At 39.8% G+C, this 10,238-nt stretch overlaps 1 pseudogene; it reads left to right on the forward strand.

The window, feature by feature from the left end:
* The first annotated feature begins 7,131 nt into the window (after positions 1-7,131).
* LOC125359509 lies at positions 7,132-7,398 on the forward strand (annotated as a pseudogene).
* The last annotated feature ends 2,840 nt before the right edge of the window (positions 7,399-10,238 follow it).

The following is a 10,238-nucleotide window of genomic DNA, read 5'->3' on the forward strand; positions in this document are numbered from 1 at the left end:
GGTGACCTCAGGATGATTGCTACATCGCACATTCAAGGAGACAGGAAAGGAGAGGTCAGGTTCCTCTGTCCCTGGAGCCTTGGTTAATTGACTGTAGGAACCAGGCTAAGAGTTGATCAAGATTCACTAGGTGTTGTCCCTGGATGGGAAGCTGTGAGTTGGGAAGCAGAGGTTGAGTAGTAGCTTGTGGGGGAAGCAGAGCTTTGTCAGCTGTCCAAATACACACCATCATAATGAAGAGTAGCTCCAGTGCAGCCGGGGGTGGCAAATCCTAAGGAAGGCTTTGGATATGAGCAGAAATGAGTTGAAAGAAGATGGATGTAGGAGCAGAAGTGGGGCTGTGGGAGGTGTTCAATTTAGCAAAAGATGTCTTCGTCTCTCTTACTAAATCCATTGCCACGGTGCTCTAAAAGGAATTCCTTGAATAAGATTCAAAAGGGGCACTAGATTTTGAAATGTAGAATGGAGACATATTTAAAAAAAAAAACAGCATCATAGGCTTTTATAACTGGAAAGAAGCACTGAGATCCCCTAGGCAAGTTTTCAGACTGTGTTCCAGGAGCACTGTCATCTTGGGGGTGGGGCAGAGAACAGGGAGAGGCTTGGCTGGCATGGGAAAAGGGGAGGAAGGAAAGAGGCTGATTTTATCTTTTTTTTTTCAATTTTAGGATGCTATATTAGATTTCCTATAGAAGAAAAAAGAAACAAAAAGGTCCTTATTATGTTAAATGCAAGGGGGCAGCCCCCACTTTTTACTGAGAAAGTCCATGGTATTGGCTCAAACAAGGGATACATTCCCACCTATCTATAAGTTGGTGCCACTGACTCCAGTCCCAACTCTGGGGTACTTACACACCACACTAGGCTGCCTCTCATTAAGCTGCCTAATTCCCTGTGAGATGGTTTAATTAAAATTGTGGCCATTTTGGTTTTAATCTTGAGACTCTAATTATTTTATGTTAAATATCTTGGTTGCTAATAAAAATGAATTAAATGTATAAATACAACATGATGTTTAAATAATATTTTAAATAGTGTTTGGACTTTATATCTTTTAGCCTGCATGTACTTTAATATTTTAATCTCTTCTTGCCTCTCTAGCTAAAGCTACATGCCATTTCTGAGGGTAGATACCTAACTCACTTCTTTCTTCAAGGTCAGGGTACTATTTTATAGGAGGAAAATTGTTCTCTTAAGCCAGCCAAGTACAATTAGCAAGTATGTTCTTCCTTTCTTTTTAAATCATGCTAGCATTTACATAGAAGGGCTAAACCGTAAAGAACAATGGAATTCTAATCCCTTCCCACGCAACTCTTGTACTTCTGTACACTTTCAAAAAATAGTGTGACGCCACAAGAACCCAAGACTACATTTGCCACCTCACATTTTATGCACTTAGTCACATATGCAAAGGATTAAGATTTGGAGCTACTAGTCAGGAACAGTTCTATTATACCTTCTGGTCTGGTAGTATTTCCTTCTGAGGAACATAAATAAGAAGATGGGCATGTTGATGTCCAACTTCGTTGGAGTACCTTACATTTATTATCTCATTAAATCCTCACTAGGCGTAATGCAGTGAATGTATTCTATTTTCAAAGAAGAAGAAATGAAAGCATGAATATTAATTTGGCCAAAGTCATACAGGATTCAACTTAGGCAGCTTGACTTAGAAACTAGAGAGGGAGTCTCTTGGAAATGTGATCTACATGTTCATTGGAGTGGCTCAAAGTCAGGTCTAAGGAAAGAGACAAAATTATTTTGATAAGGATTTTTTTAAGAATTGGGTTAGGTTTAGCACAAAAATGGAAAGACTTAATTCTTTTGGAAAAGAATCATACCTTGAAAAAGAATCAGGAAGGAGAAATGAGAGTTAAGTACAGTGGTGTGGCCATAGATAACCTATGTTAAGTTGCATCTATTTCCTTTTTACTTAAGAGTTTAAAATTATTTATGATATTCTTAAGTATTTAAGAGGACAATTTTCAAGTTTTCTCTCTTAGTACATCTCAAGTTAAATTTGTAAGTGTTTTCCACATTGGCGCCATGAACGATGAAGGAAATCAGGTCATATCATTCATGTCTTGCTAGGCAGAAAAGAAGGCTACAAGACTGTTAGCTATCACTTTTTTCCCTAATTTCCAAATGTTAGAAATTTGTATTTCCTAATTAAGGGAGCAGCAATGGGTGAGGGAAGTTTCAAGTTTCAAGCAGCTAAATTGTTGGTTTCTATAATTTCTTGATCTATATTGTGATCTAAAAGTGAATTATAGAATCTAACAAGAAGTAGAGTTTAGAGAAAGGAACAATGACATATGGAAGTAGAACTAAAATCTAGGAAGCATGGGATGTCAGAGAGGCATGTACAATGTTGAACTGAAACAAGCAAGAGGCCAGGAAAGGGGGGAAGCAGAAATGGCCAAGAGCCTCAGGAGGCCAGAGGAAGGGCAGAACGTGAATCCGAAGAAGAGTAGGCAAATGAGTCCAGAATAGATGGCTCACATTCTGTCCCTGAGACAGCATGGGCCCTTTTGCCTACCACTTCCCTCCCCCCAATGACAGTAAGCAACATATGTGTGCATATATGTAGGTACATGTATACATACATACATATGCGAATATGCAATCTTTAGTTGTACTGTGGGGTTTCAATTTAATGTGTCACTTCATGAGTACAAGGAATCGTGTTCAATTTCATCGCTTACATCACTCTTTCCTCCATCTCTCTTAACCTCAAGTTACCTGGATTTTTTCACATACATACACTGAATACGATAACTGTGAGCTTCTCTTAAAACCACAACCATGTCTAATGCATCTTGAATCCCTCATGTAGACCACATTTTCTGAAATACAGAAAAAAAGAAGTCAAGGCTACAGAGTATTCAAATTTAACTCAATGCTGCCTACTGGTAAGTTATCCATTTAGCAGTGTTTCACTCATGCTAGTAACAAATGCTTCGTAATTATGAATGGATTGGCCATTCTTTTGATGGAAGCTTCAGGCACAAGGCAGAGATATTGCTGAGAAAACAGCTGGGACACATTCCCTTTCCGTTTTCTCTTTTATGAAAGCGTTCTCCGGTAATCCCAGGAGTGACAATTTGGGCAAAGAAGCATGGTGGAGGAGACGAGGCTCCTGCTCATCTCACAGTGAAAGGTTTGTCTAACAGTCAACCTGGAAGTGAGAAGGAGCCCCCAAAGTTCCCAAAGCTAACACCACCATCTCCACTGTTCTGCTCATGGCTTGCTCTGCCTCTGTGCATCTGTTTCCATTTGAAACAAATGAAAGCCTCCCTTTTCTCTGTTGACATCAAAGCCAGAAATCTGGGCTCAGCTCACTGTCATAGCTGCTATCATTAATAATACTTACGACCATGATTACAATGCCATCCACTGTGAGTGCTGGAGAGAGAGAAGCACAGGCGGTGCACAATAGGATCCAGATCCCAGGGGAGGGAGGCAGGCAGGCAGCATTCCTGCTGGCCAGGCTTCACATCAGGATTCGGGCAGAACCCCAGTGAGTGGTAAAGGAACAGAGTGGACTTTGGGGGTGGGGAAAGGGATTGGAACAGCCACTTGAGCTAAGGCACACAGTTACCAGTCAGCAGCTTACTTTACCAGCATTTGTTTGGGGTCTATTTTCTGTTCTCTGCGGTGTGAATTCAGCATGAGGCCCATCCATCTCCTTCTCTCTTTGCTTTCTCTTATCACCCTACCTGCATCTGAGTGACAAACAAACATCTCCACAATACACAGATTTGTAAGAATCAAACTGACCCAACACTGCCAAACAAATTAGCAAAGACTCTGGGGGCTTCAAAAAGACAAAAGAAAAAAAAAGAAGTCAGACTGAAGACTTGAATGAAAAATAATCAATGCTGTCTTTCCTTTCTTTATCTCTCAGTGGTTCACAAGCAATAGATGGGGAAGGGGAGGGGATTTCTGATAGCAGAGAACTGCTTCCGTCCATATGGGCTCTGCTTAGAACACCCGGAAGAACAGAATAGAGTTAAACTTAGCCTGGAGTGCAAAGAAATGACAACAGTATTGCAAATGTTTAAAGCTTATAAAAATAGATACGAAATTCTAGTTGGTCCCCCACCCTTCTCCTGAGGCTTGGCACAGAGTTGGCAACCAAGTATTTGTAGAATGAATAAAGATTATATGCAAAATTGTACTAGGACACAGTGTTTTCATCCTGTGTTCCCAGGATATCTATATAATGGTCTCATTTCTTCCATCTACCCTGCCATATTGCAGTTGAGCTGTCTATTTCTCCACTAAACCACATTGAATATCTCCAGGTCTGCTGTTGCCATTGTTCCTCTGAGAATCACATTCACAGGCCTTGCCCTGGGACCAGCAAAAGTCTAAGCAAGTCTTTCCTGATTTTTCTAGAGGAGATTACTCCTCTTTCTGCCTGATCTCTCCCTTTTCCACATTTCTATTCTATTTCATGCCAGGTGTTAAGAAGTAGCCACTGACATGTCACTTGTCTCTACTAACCAAACTCCATGTCATATGGATAAATAGTTCAGTGATGAGCACAGTGGCAGGCACATAATCTCTTCCAAATAAATGTTCAATGTATTGAACATTTGAATTTGAGTTTATTTGAAATTTGAATTTATTGAACACTTGAAGATTCTCTTCAACTGACTGCCATTGAATTGAAGGAGGTGCTTTCTGACCTGAATAATACCTAAACTCTACCAGTCAGTCATACAAATACACATAAGAAAATAACAAAGACAAGAACAAAAAATCCAAACCAACACAAACAAACAGCCAAAAGTAAGTGTATGGATAAAGACTACAAACCCATTCTTACCCAGCTAAAAACAAACAAAACAATGTAACCAAAAAACATACACCACATCCCTTTCATCAATCACTATTAAACTCCCAGTAAAATCAAATTTCCTCAAACAAAAAGACCCAATAAATACTTCTAATTTCATATTAAGAGTAATACAACCTCAGGAAGAAGAGCACGCTAGTTTGAACTTCAGTAGTTAACAGTAGGTCCACTTCCCAGGACCACTGCACATACCCATGATTTCCAGTGCAATGCAAGACTCTATTACATTTCTGGAAACTATTTGGGGTAAATCTTACTTCACCAAACTATAGCTCCCTGTAATGGCCTTAAAGTCCTTACTGTACCTACAACAAAAAACAACATTTGACTATTTCTTACTCAAGGGTCTCATTATTGGCATATAAACATCATCTACAATATAGTACTATTCCCCAAAATGAATATGCTTTATTCTTTAAAGACAGCTAGAATACATTTCACATTGGCCTTGGATTCTCAGAAACTCAAATTTGTACTTACTATTTGGTTTTATGAACATTGTACCCTTCATGACTAATTGTAAACACATTTCCCTTTTCTGTACTTTTTCTGATAAGTTATTATTTGTGGATGTATGTGTGCAAACTTTTTTACTACTGTAACTTACACTGAATCCATTTGAGATACAGCAGATAAATCATACATTAGGTTTAAAAAGTAAATATAAAAGAGTAATTGGCAAGACTACGAGTCAAGCAGGGGACTCTTAGTCTATTAGTTAGAGCCATATAAATGTTCCAATATTCTATAATTTTATTAGGTTATTAGGGATTTCACTGTGATGAAACCATATTTCGATACATGCATATAATGTACCCTGATCAAAACCAGCCCTCTGTCACTAACTTCCCTTTTGGGACAATTTTAGCAGGTTTCATTCTTATCTCTTCATGCCTAAAGATACTTTGACCATATTCATTCCCCTCAATATTCTTTTCCTTGTTTCCTTCCTCTCCCGCTAGTACCCAAACATGATTGTTTTACCTTTCTGTCATATTTTTTTTTTTTTGCCAGTCCTGGGGCACTGTCCCTGTCTTCTTGTTTGCTCCAGGTTAGCACTCTACCTCTTGAGCCACAGCACCACTTCCAGCTTTTCTGTTTATGTGGTGCTGAGGAATCAAGCCCAAGCCTTCATGCATGCTAGGCAAGAACTCTACCACTAAGCCATACTCCCAGCCCCTCTGTCATATATTTTTAAGATGAAATGACAGGACATCAGATATTTGACTTTCTCTTACTTACTTCACTTACTATGATGACCTCCTCTTCCATCTATTTTCCCTGAAAAACCACATAATTTCATTCTTCTTCATGGTTGAAGAATCCCCCATAGTGTAAACATGTAACATTCCTTTGCCCATTCATCACTTGATACCTACATTTATTCCATGTTTTGGCATTTATAAATAGTACTGCTATACATATGAGTGTGCAGCTATCTCCTGTGTGTTGACTTGCATTCTTTTGGCTACATGCCCAAGAGTAGTAGAGCAGAATCATGGTAAGTAGTTCTATCTTTGGTTTTGTAAAGATCCTCCATACTGACTTCCATAGTGGCTGCACTAAATTACATTCCCTCATCAGTGCATAAGGATTTCTTTTACCCACAGCATTTGTTGTTTGTTTACACAATGATTACTGTTCTCACTAGGGTGACATGTTTTGGTTTACACATTTTTTATGGCTAAGAATGTTGAGCATATCTTCATGTGTATATTTCTTCATGTGTTTCTTAGCCATTGGTACTTTGGTTTTAAAAAAAAAATCTGTCCATTTGCCCATTGATTACTTGGATGATTTATTCTTTTGGTGTTTAATTTTTGGAGCTCTTCATATATTCTGGGTATTAATCATTTACCTAGTAAATATTGGAAAATACTTTCTTCTATTCTCCTAAGTTTCCTTCTAATTCTAAAAGTATTTTTTGCTGTACAGAAGCATTTAAATTAGAAATAATAGCACTTACCAATTCTTATTTATTTTCTGAGCAACTGGGGTTCTATTCAGAAAAATATTACTTATGCATGTATCTTGAAGCATTTTTTCCTGTTTTCCTCTAGCCATTTCAAAGTGTTTGATTTTATGTTAAGAATTTTGATTCACATGGAATTAATTTTTGTACAGGGCCAGAGACAAGGGTCTAGTATCAGCCTTCTACATGTAGATATCAAGTTTTCCAAATACTGTTCATCATAGAGGGTATCTTTTATCCAATGTGAGTTTTGATACCTTTGTCAAAACTCAAATGACTCCCTCCTCCCAGAAGCATGCCCCTTGCAAAGAGTCTCCTTCATCCTTCTCCTGAAGAGAAGCAAAGTTAACACAAGAAGAAGTGCCTGGTGCAGAGCCCCAATTCCTGTGTCATAGGTATGAAATGCCCAGGATGCTATAAAATCACCAAGGTCTTTATTCATGCACAAACAGTAGTTTTGTGTGTTGGTTGATTCATTGTCCTCTGCCTGCCCACAGGAGGAAAAGTGAGGCTTACAGAAGGATGTTCCTTCAGAAGGAAGCAGCACTAAAAGCACCATGAACCAAGATGGATGGCAAACTGTCCCAATAAACACATTTTAGATATTTTTTTTTACACAAATCAGATGACTCTAGTTCTAGGGTGTTAATTCTGGGTTTTCTATTTCCTTGAGCTACATGTCTGTTTTTGTGCCATGCCATGCCACTCTTGTTACTATGGCTCTGTAGTACAGTGTGAAGTCAGTTATTCTATAATTTTTTATCTTCAGACATGTTTTCTTCAATCTTTAATTCTTATGAGTCAATTTTGAAACCTAGCATTTCTAATACTTCCAGATTCTGTGGACTTTGACCTAATTTTCAATCTTCTGCAAGGGTTCTCAAGCTCAGCTGCATATTTGACTTATCTGTTAGACTTTAAAATATCCTTCCTGCACATCTCATCTTATCCTCTAAAGAGTTCAAATGTTTTTTTAAATAAGTCAGCATCTCTCAGAACTGGACACAGGCATCAGAGCTTCTTAGAGCACTCCAGTCACTCTACTACACAGAGGAAGCTGCAAACGACTGTGGTACTCGTTAATGTTTCATATACCCTTTTATCTTCAAGCCTTGTAGACTCTAGAGAGCTTCACCGAGGTCATCTAATTACCAAGACAACAGTAGAGACACCCAGTTTGCACAGGGGATTCTAGAAACCAAGTGACTCACCTACTAACTGGTTCTTATTTATACCTTGAAACCGTTGTCATTTCCTGCTCTTTTATGTTTACCTAAAGACAAACCAAGAATCTCTCTTGTCACTTCCCTTTTATAGAATTATCATACGATACCTTTTTTTTTTTTGCTGGCTAAGTATAAAAATAGTTTAAGGCATAATCCCTAAGGACTCTCAACTCCACTTCTGAACAAGAAACATATTGTGTTGAAGGTTCTTCCTGAAAACACATGCTTTCCAAAACAGAAATGCTAGAAAGAAACCAGCTTTCCTCCTAGCTTCTCCAACTCTGCTTTCACGATGACTGTTCAGCTTGCAAACCTATCTGTGAGCAGGCTTCTGCTCCAATTCTAAATGCTCAGCAATGACTGGCTTTCCCTGGAGAGACCTGGGCATCCTCCACCTTGGCTCAGCACCCTTAAGAGCCAGTGATGTAAGCCAGATGCTGAATGCTTCAGGCAGAGTCTGACATCATCCACTTGTCAAAGGCTCTGCCATCTCCCACCATTGGCCACTGCTGTGCGTGCTGAAGTTTAAGGTGGACACTTAGCACATTTATTACATACGAGGCTTATTAGATAACTGGACTCCATGGTGATAAATTGGCCGTGTGCTTCATTTGGGCTCTCAATGCTCTGCAGGTTTTTCTAATTTAGTTTTGCTATGGCTCAGCCAAGATGGGATTCAGAGGAGGTAGGGGGAAGAAAGAGGGGGCAGGGAGAGACAGCTACAGAGGGAGGGAGAGGTGGAGAGGGACAGGGAGAGGGAGAGATGGAGAGGGGCAGGGAGAGGGAAAGATGGATGAGAAGGGAAAAGGAGGGAAAGAGAAGGCTAGGGAAGAGGAGAAAGAGGGAGAGGGAGCAGGAAAGAAAGAAAAACTTGCATTGCTTGCTCTTCCTCTTCCAGGCTGTGAAATGAAGAGCCTTTAATGCTGCCATCAACAGCATCCACAGAGGTGACTTCTCTGGTGATTTGCTTTTCCTAAAGTGCTCAGCTCTTTTACCATGACTCCTCTATTCACTATGAATAGTTGTTGCTTTGGTTCAAAGCTGTCATTTTTTTTCTTCCTCTTTCCCCTCCTTTCCTTTTAAGTTTGGTTTTAAATGTGCCCACATGCATGCATGCATGTACACACACACACACACACACACACACACACACACACACACCTCAGAACCTGGGAGAGGACTGTGGTTGGGTCCTGTGTGAATTGCTCCATACCTGCAGCCTTTGAGAGCCTTAAGATGTTTTCCCCTTCAAGCGAATACCAGGACACTGAAGGCTGCTTTGAAACATGGCAGGCTTTGAATGTGTGTGTACGTGCTTGTGCAATGAAACATGAAAATCTATTTCCCTATCAGAGTGACTGACATGTCTTTGCTCCTTAATACAGGCCTTGATCTTTTCCCAGATAAAAGTTCTAATTCACTTCAGCTTGCCTTATCAGAAGACGAACTCTGAAATCAGTGGTCCTAAGCAAGGCCACTGACCATATCTCCAGGGCAACATCTGGGAAGCAGGTGCTGGCTCAGTGGCCTCTCCTGTGAAGACCCTATGATACCATCTGCCTCCTAAATCAGATAAACTTTGAGAGAAGACAGGTTTGTGTGTTTCTTCTCCCTTTCAAGTGTCAGCAGGGTAATTCGCTACTGAGAATACTCAAGTACCCTCTTTATCATAGTATAGAGCACCTCCACTAATTTAAATAAAGGTAAAGTATGAGTGGTGTGTGGTGGATAAGCCCTGTACTTTGGTGTCATTTGGATGTGCATTTTCTCAGGTCCACTCTTGATTTATATTTATGTGAGCAACTTCATTTTGCAAGACCTCATTGTCCCCATCAGCAACATGGGTCTAAAGTTTGTATATATCTCACAAGGTTGTCCTATCAAAATGGAGAGTTTTCAGAATGGGCCTTGCTTTATAAGAACCTAATAATTGCTAGTCATCATTGCCAGAATTTGATCTTGGATACTTTGAAATCATCTAAGCTCTTCTCAATGCCTTTTATGTGCTAAGGTTCTTCCTCTTCACCCACCTCTACCCATGCTGTAACCTGGTTTTTGAGAGGGATCTCTCAGTCTCATGTGAACAAGGGAAGGGCTAAGGCAACCATGGACTTCAGTGGAGAAGGAGTTGAGGGATTGAGCAGAACAACAAAGGATGAATACCACTGCCTTTGCT

The sequence above is a fragment of the Perognathus longimembris genome, chromosome 11, assembly GCF_023159225.1.
Source record: "Perognathus longimembris pacificus isolate PPM17 chromosome 11, ASM2315922v1, whole genome shotgun sequence".
Lineage (NCBI taxonomy): Eukaryota > Metazoa > Chordata > Mammalia > Rodentia > Heteromyidae > Perognathus > Perognathus longimembris.